The sequence below is a fragment of the Eptesicus fuscus genome, chromosome 16 (genome assembly GCF_027574615.1).
Source record: "Eptesicus fuscus isolate TK198812 chromosome 16, DD_ASM_mEF_20220401, whole genome shotgun sequence".
Classification (NCBI taxonomy): Eukaryota; Metazoa; Chordata; class Mammalia; order Chiroptera; family Vespertilionidae; genus Eptesicus; species Eptesicus fuscus.
In genome coordinates this window covers 37,273,693-37,287,030 of record NC_072488.1, presented here as the reverse complement: position 1 = coordinate 37,287,030, position 13,338 = coordinate 37,273,693, and positions in this window count along the sequence as shown.

Sequence of the window (13,338 nt, the reverse complement as noted above, 5' to 3'; positions counted from 1 at the left end):
TTTATAATAGTCAACTTGACAGGTGTGGAGTGATATCTCATTGTGGTTTAGATTTGCATTTCCCTGATGATTAGTGACTCTGAGTGTGTGTTTTTTTCATATATTTATTGGCCATCCGTATGTCTTCTTTAGAGAAATGCCTGTTCAAATCTTTAGCCAATTTTTTCATCAGGTCATTAGGGTTTTTTTAAACTGTTGAGTTATAAAGTTTCTTGTGTATTTTGAAAGTTAATCCCTTATCAGATATATGGCTGGCAAATATTTTCTCCCATTACATAAGTTGCCTTTGCAGTGTTTGTTTCCTTTGCTGTACAGAAGTCTTTTAATGTGATGTAGTCCCACTTGTTCATTTTTGGTTTTGTTGCTTGTGCTTTTGGTGTCATATTTGCTGCTTCTCCACTTTAATGATGGAACACATTGAAGGAATTGTTTCCCAAGTTGATAAAGGACTATCATGGTGCCTGGCACATGGTAGGTACTCAAGAGCTATTAGATAATTATAGAAAACTGTTAGAACTCTGAACCATTTAGATACCAAAACCTTCTCTGAGTAGTAGCATTAACCAAAATAGTCAAAAGAATGGAGGTTACTAAAGCTATTTATGTGATCAGGAAATGTGTTTTCATTGGCTGAAAAGACAAAAATGGGAAAAGGTGGAGGCACTGAAAAAAGTGACAATAACTAGAAGGTTGACCGGGCTATAGGAGAAAACCCATGGGTGGTGCCAGAAAAGAACAAAAGGATTATCCTAAAGAAAGAGAAAAAATATCAATTATAGCCCAAAACATGTCATCCACACAGTCAAGTTTTTTGTTTGTTTGTTTGTGTTTGTTAATCCTCATGCAAGGATATTTTTCCTCACCCGAGTGGAAGAGAGAGCGAAAGACAGAGAGAAACATCAATGTGAGAGAAACACATCAATTGGTTGCCTCCTGCACACTCCCTGACCAGGGCCAGGGCCAGGGCCAGGGAGGAGCCTGCAACCAAGGTACGTGCCCTTGACCTGAATCAAACTCCGGACCCTTTGGTTCGCAGGCTCTATCCACTGAGCCAAACCGGTTTGGGCCATACAGTCAAGTTTTTGAGCTTGTTAATGGTTAGGAAAGGCACAGAAGGCAGCCATGTTTGATAGGAAAAACTAAGGTCTACCCACCTTATAATTTCCTAAAGTTGTACCATATCGTTACTGTATAACTATTAATAAAAATATAGGATAAAAGCTAGAAGGGATCTTAACATAAGTTACAGATGAGAAACCAGGGCTTAAGATGAAGTGGCTACTAATTGATAAATCTGGTATTAGAAGCCCCGTCTCCTGTGTCTATCCTAATACTCTTGATTATCATGAACGTGAGTCACCAAGATTCCATTCAATTCCCATGTTTTGTTTGTTGAAACAGAAGTAAGTACATTGCACTTCAATAGTTTTTGTTTTTAAATTAGAAGTGTCATCAGCTCTTGTCATATAAACAATGGCTCCCAAATGTAGGGGATGGTTTGCTTCAGAAGTCTTTTCACTAAGCGGCTGCCTAGTTTGGGAAATGAAAGACAAGAGTAGAAGAGAGAATCAAGAGTTGTCCAGCAGCCCTGGCCGGTGTGGCTCACTTGGTTGGACGTTGTCCCATGCATCGAGAGGTCGCTGGTTCGATTCCCAGTTGGAGCACATGCCTTCGTTTCAGGCTCGATGCCCACAAACAAACAATAAAACCATAAGTTAAAAAAAAAAAAAAAGAGTTGTCCAGCAGTTTCACTTAGAGCTCTTCGGTACTCTACATGAGTCATTCAGCCAAGATGAGTGCTCACTGACAAAGCTCTTATTTTACTTTTCTATTTACTGTAAAGTTAGCACAGCTGTTCTGTATACCACTCTCTGCAGGAATGCAACACATTCAGATACTCTACCTTCAGTTGGTTTCCTTGTCAAATGACCTTCAGAAAATGAGTTATTTGAAATACGGTGATTGTAATGCTTCGATAAAATTATGTTGTCAAGCAACTCAGAATCTTTATTAATCCACAATATAATTGAATAATAATAGTAACCTGAACCCCAAGTGCCCACAAAGTTGTCTAAATCTTGAATTATGATGGGCAGATCCCTAGGTGGAGAGACAGGAGTTGAATTGGGCTAGGCATACAGGGGCAAGAAGAGGAATTTCCTACAGAATGGATCCAAGAGCTCCCAAAGCAGGGATGGGCCAGGTGGCATTTGAGGAGTAAGGGTAGGAATTCCTCACTGAGGGTCTTAGTAACATGATAGGTGCCCTGAAGTAATTACTTCCAAAGTTGAGTGGCACAGGGATTGGAGTTGGAGTGCAGGGTTAGAGAACTTATTGTGGCCCCATAGTAATTATCCAAATGTCCAGGTGTGGAAATTATAGGAAGGAATCATATCAAGAGACAAGACAGTTTCTTGGAGATATGCCTCTCTCTCTCTCTCTCTCTCTCTCCTCTCTCTCTCTCTCTCTCTCTCTCTCATCTCTCTCTCTCACACACACACCAAACAGCTGCTCCTAATTTTGGAATAAGTATAGCTTTTCAAGATGACTTTTTAAAAAGAAACAGTGTTCATTTGAGTATGTAAATTCTAACAAGTTTGTTAGTATAATTTCTATGTCAGTTACACTGCATGAATGCAAATGTTAATTATATTTTTGATTAGTTTTATTCCAATAACTCAACCATGGCAAGAACCCTTGAATCCAAGAATCCAAGCACCATGCAAAGTTGGTATCTAGTTGCAGAGTAACACAGCTGTGACGTGATACTTGTGATGTGATGAAATGAAAGCCAGAGACATTACTCTTGGGATGTGGCCTTTTGCAGAGAAGCAGTAAAAGAACGTTTACAGCTTTGGTATAGGCTATAGGATTCTGAAAGTTTGAGAGTTAACAATCAGGAGTTTGTCTGAAGGTGCTTTATGGTTTCATTATTGCTACTGACTTCAAATATGGCCATATTTATTTACCAAAGTGTTTTAATTCCTCTTTAAGTACAAAAGGACCATTGAAAATGTCTGGGTGGAATTTTACAAACAGAAGGAATTCTTCAGACAAGGCTCAAGTAAAAGCCTTAATCCAGTCTGGCCTCTGATACCAGTCCTTAGATGTTCCTTTATCAAAGTAGGTAACAATAAGCACTTATTCACTGTAAATAAACTAGAGGCTAAGTGAGTGAGGGGAGTTAGAAAATAGCAAGATAAGCAATCCTCCTTCAGAAAGGATCCAGTTATACTGAGGCCAGCATCTCCTGTAATTTTGTAGCGTACTTTTATGTTTCATGCCTTGGCTTTCTCTGTGGTCATGAATCTCATTACCTGCTATCCTATGGGACCCAGATAATCCAACTCTTTGGCATCAATGAATTAATACTTGTTCTACCTCGTTTTAGTTTCTTAGGACTTTGGTGCTGGTCCTATCTAAAAGCAGATGGTCTCAGACTTAATAAAGTTATGGCCTCTTCAGTTGGGGAGCTCAGTAGCTTCTTTGCAATACAGCAAGGCCGGAGAATCTTAATTATAAAATTATCTAAAAACGTCTAAGGACATTTTTAATCATTCAATGACTAATGGAAAAGATATTCCATAGTATTTATAGCTGAAACACTTCTGAAAAGACGGAGTTTGGGAGACAAAGCGCTGAGAGCAGTGACCCAACATGTCAAATTCCCTAACAACAAATTCAGAGGAGCAGTTCCTGTTAACCTGTATTGGAACTTAATTATGTGTTGACCTGTGGCACTGGTTTGAACATCTTTTTGATCTGCAAAAATGTTTGATTTAATGGGAATTCAGACAGAAAGTTGATCTTAACCTTTTCATGCATTTCTTCATTATGATGAATTAAGCCTGCTTACCGATGAAATATACTACAAGATGGGAGAGACATGAATGAAAGGTTTGATGTAACATGTAGTTGGTTAAATTTTTACTCTGAGAATATTACATTAATTTTATGTTGGTCATTATCATTGCTCGTTATGGCTGATACTTTGAGCTACCAATTAACCTGGATTCCCAAATACCCTTGGTCTGATTTGTAAGTACGCCTGTAACCACAGGACCCAGCATTTGCTAGAGAAGATTTACACACAAACATGAGGCTCACATCTCATTAAGTATGAACATTTTCAGAAAAAAATCGTTTGTGACTTTGTTTCTTTAAAGTTTCTTTTTATGTAGGAAGGTGATAGAAGTCTTTATTTGGGGAACTAGCTATAATTAAACAAAATGGAATCTTCTGCGGTGACACTACCACCTTCCTGGCTAGTAAGAACACATTGACTCTTCTCTTGCTTCTGTTTGCAGGGTTCATTTCCAGCTAACACAGCGTCTTTGAAATGCCAGCATTTGCTTTTTTTTTTTTTTTTTCTGGTGTTTTGTCTAAGCAAACTAACTTATATGGGTGCCAACAAGGTAATGCTATGTTTTTGTGGAATTTCAGGATATCAGTTCTCTAAGTGAAATTGGAGATAGTGGAGTGAGTTTGCTAATCTAAAATTTGATCCCCTTTCTGGACCAATTATTTTCTCACGGAGGAAAACTATTCTTTGAGCAGCAAACATGTACTAGGGACTAATATATATTAGAATGAATGGATATGAGAGTATAGTGCAATAGTGCAATACATCATGATCAATACGACTAGAAAAACAGCTAAGAGCAAAATTATTTTTGGGGGGTCTTAAGTCAGTAATGTGGTTTGAACCTGTATGATTGGGACTGAAACTACTTATCTGATTTCATTCTGCTTCTTAAAGACCAGGGAGTCTTTGGCAATAGAATAAGGAACCCTCCTTAAAGCGGTAAGGTCTATGTGAGAAAATAAAGTAATTGCAGAGCCCTAGCTGGTTTGGCTCAGTTGCTAGAGCGTCGGACTGTGGACTGAAGGGTCATGGGTTCTATTCCAGTCAAGGGCACATGCCTGGGTTACTGGCTCTATCCCCAGTAGGGGGCGTGCAGGAGGCAGCTAATCAATGATTCTCATAATTGATGTTCCTATTTCTCTCTCCCCTCTCCCTTCCTCTCTGAAATCAATAAAAATATATTTAAAATAAAATAAAATACTTGCAGATTCTTTATAAGACCTGAGAAGATAGTAAAAAATAAGAGGATGTCTTGCATATAGTCAGCCTTCAGTTAAATATTCATTGAATATTTGAGCAGAACTGGTCTCTTCATCCTTCATGAAGGGTGAAGAGCTATTTTAATTTTCTAGCAACCTTGAGATCACAGAATAGGAGAGAGGAACTCTTGAGTGGAGTAGGAAAGTAATGAGTGTCTTTGCTGACAGTTATGATACACCTTTTTCACTCTCTTTGTCCTGTGGGAATCCTGGGGAAACCTCAAAGAAGAAAGCCTGTTGACGACTTAAATTGGACAGTGAGAGCTGATTTTAATTTGATCTTTTTCCCTACATGAGCACCACAGTTTATAGTGCTCTGGTAAACTTAGTGATTTTTAAAAAATTAAAGAGGTCTGGAGAACAGAATTCTTTTTTTCATTCACCATGACAGTGGTTGTTCCACTGACTTATCTATTATAATTATTATTATTATTACTTTAATTTTTTATATGTTTTTATTTTTTTTCAGAGAGGAAGGGAGAGGGAAAGAGAGATAGAAACCTCAATGATGAGAGAGAATCACCAATTGTCTGCCTTCTGCATGGGAGGGGGAGAGGGAGGTGGTGAGCCTGCAACCCAGACATGTGCCCTGATGGGGAATCAAACCGTGACCTCTTAGTTCATAGGTTGACGCTCAACCACGAACCACACCAGCTGGGCAAAGACAGAGAATCTTTTTTTTTTTTTAATCCTCACCCGAGGATATTTTTCCATTGATTTTTAGAGAGAGTAGAAGAAAAAGAGAGAAACATCAGTGTCAGAGAAACACACTAATTGGTTGCCTCCTGCACACACCTTGACCAGGGCCTGGGCCAGCCTCCCTGGCCTTTGGGCCTACACTGATTGATTCCAGCTACTGACAGCCACAGTCCCTGCCGCCATGCTCAGTGGTCAAGCACTTGTACTTGATGCAAGGCCAGGCCTCTTCCAGCCCGTTCACCCTGTCAGCCTTCATCATTTTTCCACTGGACCTTCTCCAGACCACGCACAGACCTCCAGGGACTGGAGGCACTGTCCCAAGGCCTCTGGTTGCCTAACCACAGCATTTCCCCTTCTCTGTGTTTGCCCTGGTTCCAATGGAAAGCCATACACGCTTCTGCTTTAGGACGCACCCTCCCCCACCCCACCACTACCACCACCACTCAAGAGGGGCAACCCTGTGCTTGTACCCTTTGAATCACCCCACTTCCTGCCTGCTGCTTAAACTTTTATCTTCCTTTGCAGTCATGGGAAAACGGTTCTGCCATCATATCCTGTGTTCTTCCTGGCACTATCTAAGATCTGCTCAGGGGCAGTCCTCCAATCTCTGTCTCACTGGTGTATACCACTGGTCGGCAAACTGCGGCTCGCGAGCCGCCGCGGTTTGCCGCTCTGTTGACTAGTGAGTTTGCCGACCACTGCTGTAAGGCCTTACCCTTACCCAGAAGTTTTGACTTCAGGTTAAAGACATTAATACATTATTAAAATGTTTTTTAAGTGTTTTTCCCTAAGGCAGCGGTCGGCAAACTCATTAGTCAACAGAGCGGCAAACCGCGGCTCTCGAGCGGCATGTGGCTCGCGAGCCGCAGTTTGCCGACCACTGGTGTATACAAATACTTTTTTTTTTCTTTGTTTCAACAAAGTCTGGCTTTTTCTAATCAAAAGCACTTGATTTCAAACTCTTGCTTTGAATTTTTTAAATCGCATTTTGAAATTCAAAGCCAAATGATGACTAATGCGTTCTTGGCTGGTTTTTTTCTCTCCCAATGACTCAATGCAGGCCATTGACTCAATGGGTGGGGAGCCAAGGACAAGGGTTTACTGAGAAGGTAAATTGTAGGTTGAATGTCTCACAACTGTTGTTTCCATTACATCAGCATAAGGTTTCCAGGGCAGGCTGAAGGGAAGCCAGTATCAGCATGGTAAGTGTTACCAAGTTTTTGTGTGGTGACACAGGTACACCCACTTCATGTGAACATTTCATGGCTCAAAGTGAACATGATGAAGACTGAACTATGGATTCCACCATTATCCACGCAATTATTCAGATGCAAACTTGAGTCATCCTGGATTCCTCTCTTTTCTTCACACCCCACATTTAACCCAGCTGCTCCTGGGGACCACTAAAGGGAAGGGGAGACAGCTTCTAATTTTTACCAAAGCTTTGCATGGGCCAGCAGCGGCCTCATTGCTAAACCCCTAGGCCAAGCCTCCAGTGTCTGTCACTGGACTTCTGCCCTTCCCTTCTTTCTGGTCTCCCCATTTCTATGTTTGATCTCCTACAATCCATTCACCACAAAGTAGCCAGACTTTACCTTTTTTGTTTGTTTTTTTTGTTAATCCTCACTGGAGGATACTTTTCCCATTGATTTTTAGAGAGAGTAGAAGGGAGGGAGGAAAGGAGGGAGAAGGAGAGGGAGAGGGAGAAACATCGATGTGAGAAAGGCACATCGATTGGTTGCCTCCTACACGGACCCTGACTAGGGTCAGGGATCGAATCTGCAACCCAGGTATGTGCCCTCGATCTGGAATCGAACCCGTGATTCTTTGGTATGTGTGCCGACACTCTAACCACCTAGCCACATTGGCCAGGGCTGGACCTGTCTTTTTAAAGTATAAAGTAGATCATATACTTCCCAGCTTTCCTGCTTTAAACTTTTCAGTAGCTGCCCGTTAATCTTTGATGTGGCTCTGCCTCCTTCTTCAGCCTCTTCTCATCTTCCTTCTAGGCTTTCCCTCTAATTCTGTTCCAGCCACACTGCCCATTTTTTGCCAGGCTCGTTTCTACCCCAGGTCCTTTGCACTTACTGTTTCTTTGCTAGTAGAGTCCTTCCCTAGATTGTCATACCGCTGCCTCTTAGCCTTCAGGTCTCAATTCTGATGTCACCAAGGAGCCACATCACACCCCCAAGTATCATCTACCAATTACCTTATTTTATCTTCTTCGTATCACTTTGTTCCTGAGATTGTATTATTTATTTGTTTACATATTTATTACCAATCTCCCCCTCACTTGGAATGGAATCGCCTTGGACAGGGACTCAGTTTGCCTTCTTCAACACTTCATTTTTTGCATTAAACAGTGCCTGGCACATAGTAAACACTCAGGAAATATTTGTTGGACTGAAACCAGCTAATTTCCATCAGAGGGGAAAAGGAAGACTTTAACTCCACAAGCTCTAGTGGGTGCCTTTTTATTAGTTTGCCGTTTAAAAGGAGCCATTCAATTCTACTAGCTTCTTTGTAAGAGAATTATAAGTTTAATGCGACTTTCTAGTGAGACACTAGAAAGATGTAGGATAGAACTATCATCTGCATTTAGGCCATAGAAAAGCAGCTTTTCCGGATAATCAAGTCCGATCAAAGAATAAATTGTTAGTCTTATTTGCCAGGTACAAAATTTGGATGATTGCATGTGTGTTGGTGTGTGCTTACCCTGCTGCAGATCATCTGCTATTTTAGGGTCCCTGATTGCTAAAAGTTGTTTACTTGATTTCTTTCATTTTAAGTGTGGCTGAAGAGGCAGAGCTGATCAGAGGCAAGATGTAAAAAGGGAGGCAATGTTAATGATTTTTCAGGCACACTGTGAAACAATTACCAGCAATCTTTAGGTGTGTCCTGTACTTTCAAAACTGAAAACTAAGCTCTCCTTGATAGGTGCTAAAAATTTGAATAACTGATTCACTGGAGAGTCCTGAAGAGCTGCACAAACGCTGAAGCAGGGACTTCAAAACTCTGCTGTAGGTGCCACGTTTTAGAGCAAAGATGCAGGGAAATGAGGCCTCGTCTTGGTCAGAATAGATGAGGTCAAGCATTCTTTTCCATTCCTGCTGTCAGAGTCTGAAATTTCTACCATTAGCGCTTCATTTTTTTAATCCTGGAGTTCTCTTTTTAAATGCATGCGTTCCTGGACACATATTAGACTAATTCATGAAGATATTGAAAGTAATTAGATCCATGCTCCTTCCAGTGGGAGAGATTACCAGTAAGAGAGCCCTGAAAGAGAGATGCATCGGGGAAGACTAGAAACACCAACTGTAGTTTTTCTGAACCTAGAATGGACCAGTACAGTACCGTAGTTGTTGAATGACTTTGGGCAATAATATTGTGGAGTAAATTATTTAAGAGTAAGTTTCGTAATGTGAGTTACTTAATTTGAGAAAATAGATTTTTTTTTTAACTTCAAGTGTTGCTATGCAATATGAATTTTAATGGATTTTTTTTTTCTACCAGTAGTTAGGGTCCTAACAGGAAACAGATGGCATACTTAAATTAGGATAATTTAAGGAGGGTTTTTCCAAAGAGATTATTTACAAGGAAGTTGGTGGGGTGTAATGGAAACCAAAGGGAGAGTCTAGGAACTAGGGGTTAGAAGCTGCAGCAGGGGCTCTGGGGGAGTGATTATGAGAACCTGGAAAGGGGGTATTATTTGGAGCAGACCTCCGTGAGAGGAGCAACGACTGACACAGCCAACCAGAGGCAACCTCCCTGGGAAAAAGCCAAGGATATGAATGCCTTGACCTCTTCTCTCTTCCTCTGATCTTCGGCAAGGACTCCCCATTGGCCAAACCCAACTGGAATCGAAAGGGAAAAGGAGTAAATCCATGAAGTTCGGCCCCCTGGCAGAGAGGAATGTGGAAAAGGGTGAAGAGGGGATCTCAGGAGCAAATGGAAGATGTCCAGGATTCACCTGACAAGAAGTGCTGAGGAAGAACTATCCAACATGCCTTCCCCCTCCCACCTCAACTTCTCAGAGAAAAGCCATTTGGGACTTGAAGAGTAAAGGGGCTTGAAGAGTAAAATCAGATTTGGGGTTTTGATTAATATATTGGACTTACCTAATTTCAGCATCAAGACTGTGCTTATAACTGAAATCGATGTCAGAGTGGCTGGAAAATTTAAGGGCCTGTCAGAATTTTCATCCCAGAGTAGAGAAAGATGAACTTGCCCCTCCTCCCCCCGCCCAACACACACACACCCTACTTTATATATATGCAAAGGAACAGTGGGGACAAAAATAAATGAATAAGGTTGCATTTGGTTTTTTTTATTGTTTTTTAAATATTTTTTTATTGATTTCAGAGAGGAAGAGAGAAGGAGAGAGAAATAGAAACATCAATGATGAGAGAGAATCATTGATCGGCTGCCTCCTGCATGCTCCCCACAGGAGATCCAGCCTGCAACCCAGGCATGTGCCCTGACCAGGAATCAAACCATGACCTCCTGGATAATAGGTCAACACTCAAACACTGAGCCACCTTGGCCAGGCAGTAAGGTGGCGTTTTGATTAGATCAGAGAATTGTGCTTCTTCAGCATACCACTAACATACTCTTTACCAACTTTCTCCCTTTACAAGTAACAAAACTGAATTCCAGAGAACTTGATTCACATGCCCCATTTCAGCAAGCCATTTCACACCCAAATCCAAACTAGAAGTATGAATTGAGAAACCTGTAGGCTATGCAGCTATCGGCTTACACAAGCAGTTTGCACTGGGGCAAATTTCAAACAAGGTGACAGACATTGATTAGCAGCCACTATCCTTACGTGGCACAGTAAACGGTGAGTGAAGTCTCACTGGCCAAGCCAGGCTTCCTCGGTAGAGTGACTTGCACCCCTGCTCTGAGGTGTAGACCTGAGCTTTGTGATTCAAAAACTCAATGTCATTTATCCAGCCAAGAATAACCAGGTCCTGCTGAGTTCATGTATTTGTCAACCTCACAACAGATTTACTTTTAAATAAAACTGTCTGTTGAATTACCCTAGAAAACGAACAAACACCATTGTTGTCAAAGAGACAAGCCTGGTGTCAACATTCTATAACTGAATTGTTTGGAGAAAGAATATTGATAAAGAGAGAAAATAAAGTAAAATAAAATAAGAAAGAGCTCATGTGGATGATCATGTGAGGCAGGTGATTAACTCAAGTCTTTGCACTTAAAGTTCAAAATAAAAGAAAAAGAAAGATCTAGATTTTATCTTTCTTGAAGTTTTTCAGTCCATAAATGAGATGCAATGCCTGCTTCTTAAGATCATGTAAACAGCTGTGTGAGTAGCTCATCCATGTAGCCAGTCCTTCCAGGTCTCTGGGGATAAGAGCAAAACATACACCCATGAAAAACCAGAGGGTGGAAATAAAAGAGAGTGGAGGATACACCTGTAAACGAAACTCTAAAAACCAAGGCCTCAATACAGCTTTCTGTATAAAACTAGAAGTGCAGTATGAGACCAAGAATGAACATGCTGAGGTATCAGATCAGGGACCCTGGCTTGGTTATTTCCATCAAGCAAAAAGGAGAGTTATTTGAAATATTATCTAATTGTGAAAAGCAGAATAGAGACAAGTAGTTCCAAGACATCTGCAAAAATAATTTAGTTGGCAAAAGTGGATTATTTGGCATCATCAGGCAATAAAATGCATTCACGTGTGTGTGTGTGTGTGTGTGTGTGTGTGTGTGTGTGTATACATATGTACATTTTTTAAAAAGTGAATTGATCTCAGGATTCTGTTTGCTTCAAAATGCCTTCAATCAGACAGAAAGCAAAGCCTGGTTTGATTCCAGGACTCTTCCCTTTTAAGGCTGCCAGGTCTGCCCTCTTGCAGAGGCTGAGCGCAAACAAGGCTGAATATTTCTCTGTGTTTCTGAGAAGGGATTGTCTCACCCGTCCTTGCAGCTGCAAAAACCACCTGTGGAATGAATCTGGTGCCTTTTTTCAGTTCATTCTTTCTTATCTCCAACTGCCTGCCTAGACAGATGATTGCTGGGAATTCGCCTGTCTTGTTTTTCATGAGCTTTAAAACTGTAGCCACCTAATTTAAATTACTTTCCAAAGTTAGCGGAAACTGCTTTTAAATGGAAGCCTGAGAGCAGGGACATGAGGGAGTGAGGACTGAATTCTTCATTCTTTGGTGTTACATTATCACTTGATCCTTCTGAGTTGTTATCTTTTGTAATTAAAAATCCCTTTATATGACCATTAAAGTGAATGATTCTATAACCTGTATTCAATCAGGACATTAAGATATTTGAAAACATTTTGGGCTACCATTTTACTTGGCTATTACTATATTTTCTGGCGTATAAGATGACTTTTTAACCCAGGAAAATCTTCTGTACGCCCTGTCATCTTATACGCCGGAAAATACGGTATTTCATAATGGACTCATCTAGAGGTTTAACTAAAAAAAAACTAAGTCCTGGCTGGTGTGCTCAGCATCATCCAGTACACCAAAAAGGGGTGGGTTCAATCCCTGGCCAGTAGGAGGCAACTGATCAATGTTCTCTCTCTCTCTCTCTCTCTCTCTCTCCTCTCTCTCCCTCCCTCCCTCCCTCCCTCCTTTTCCCTTCCTCTCACTAGAATAAAAAATAAAAAAATAAACATTTATCAAGATATCCTTTAGTAGCACACTGAATATTATTTATTTTTAATTAAATAAAATTAACTTTAAAATGTACATACACTGAAAAGAATATAACTTTCTAAAAGTATATAAAGACATACTGCTAAAGTAAAACTATTACAAAGTCTTAGAATTTTATAGGGGAAAAGAACCTTACTTAGTACTCTCACTGACCAGCTCTCAACCTTTTTACTTTTTCCTACCTCCATTCCACCACGCACAGTAACATCACTCCTACATAACGAGTCTCATGTGGGAAAGACAAATAGTATAGTTTGAAAAGATACTCCTTTTCTTTCCCAAACCAAGTTTATTGGTTTTTAGAGACCATTTTGTGCTTATTGATGATAAAAGTAATACATGCTTACCTCATTTTATTGCGCTTCTCTTTATTATGCTTCACTGATGTTGCATTTTTTTCACAAATGGAAGGCAAGACCCTCCACCAGCAAAAAGATTATGACCGGTTTTATCTCGATACTCACTTTATTACGGTGGTTTGGAAGTAAAGCCACAATATCTCCGATTTTGCCTGTAGAGTTTCCGTTTTATCCACCAGACTGTGCCTCGCTTTGAACTGGATAACTTAAGAGAGCTGTCTACAGTGCCGTGGACACAAAACAACTGAAGCCCCATCTATAGAGAACTGGTGAGTACCTGGACATTGTTTAGTGCCCTTTTAACCTTATCATTAAATTCCACATTTTCTCTGCTATTGACTTGAAGTAATTAACATTCAATTTAAAAGGTTTTCTATTGGCTATTAGTATTATAGTATTTGCTATATTACCAAAAGCCTAAAATATGGTAAATAGTTAACAATTTTTACAAT